Below are 1,100 nucleotides of genomic sequence, written 5' to 3'. Positions count from 1 at the left end.
GTGGATGGTCCCGAGGAGCGGCGAAGAGGCGGGGAGGAAGACGATGACGATGACGACGGCGAGCGCGAGGCGGGGGCGGGGCGGTGCGGGCGGGGAGCAGCCTCCGAGCGAAGCGAAGTCCCAGCGTCTCCGTGCGGGAGAAAAACAGAGGACGGTCAGCGCGAGCGGGGCCCAAATGTCAGTCAGAGGAAACGGCACCAGCCGCGGCTTGCCTGCTCCCCCTCCTCTGCTCCATCCTTACTCCCGCACCATCCATTCTTCATCCGACGGTTACAACATTTTCCCTCCCTCCTGATTTTTTTCAGTCGGAAACAAAAGCTAAATATCGAGTTGAACAAAATCATCATGCTACGAAGAACCGGAACTAAATGTTGATGCACACAGGAATGTGTTGTGGTGTCGCCGCATGCCGACAAAGAAGAATGAACACACGCGAATCAACATGTGGTTGAGTTGGTTAGATGGACAGTGGTATCCCCAACCCACCAGGGTTCAAATCCTGGTGCTCGCATTATTCCTGGATTTATTTCAGGATTTCCGGCGATGCGCTTTCAGTGGGAGGAGACGTTCCCGTCGACGACGAGGCGCCTACGGTGACTTCGCAAATCTCAAGATGATATGCCAGCTCAGTCTTTCGGAGGTGCTCATAGGGGTAGGGTGTGCGTGTGTGCGTTCATAGGGATGAGTGTATGCGCGTGTATATGAGCGCTTGTGTCTGTACTGATGCTCAAAAAAGAAGAATGAACACACAAAAGCTACATGCACCAATCGACTAGTTGCTCAGAAGGTACAGGGACGGACAGATCTTGCCAGTCCGCCGCTCGTCGCACCACATACCACGGTCGAAATCACTGTTTTGACCTTGTCAGCGTTTTTCATCGCAAATTGAACCCGAGATGTAAGTATTTCACAATTTGACCCTTTTACAAACGCCAAAGCCCGTGGCATTTTTGATCATCAGACAAACGCCGAGCTGGCTGACGTTTCTTACCTGGCCCACCTCCAGCGCCAGGCCGAGAACGCGTTGCCAGCTGACGTGGCGGGGCAGAAACGCCGAGCCAACTGACGTTTCTGGAAACGCCATAGCCAGTGGCGTTTCT

This window comes from Triticum dicoccoides, chromosome 3B (genome assembly GCF_002162155.2).
Source record: "Triticum dicoccoides isolate Atlit2015 ecotype Zavitan chromosome 3B, WEW_v2.0, whole genome shotgun sequence".
Classification (NCBI taxonomy): domain Eukaryota; kingdom Viridiplantae; phylum Streptophyta; class Magnoliopsida; order Poales; family Poaceae; genus Triticum; species Triticum dicoccoides.
The sequence above is the reverse complement of the archived record's forward strand: the minus strand, read 5'-3'. Positions refer to the sequence as shown.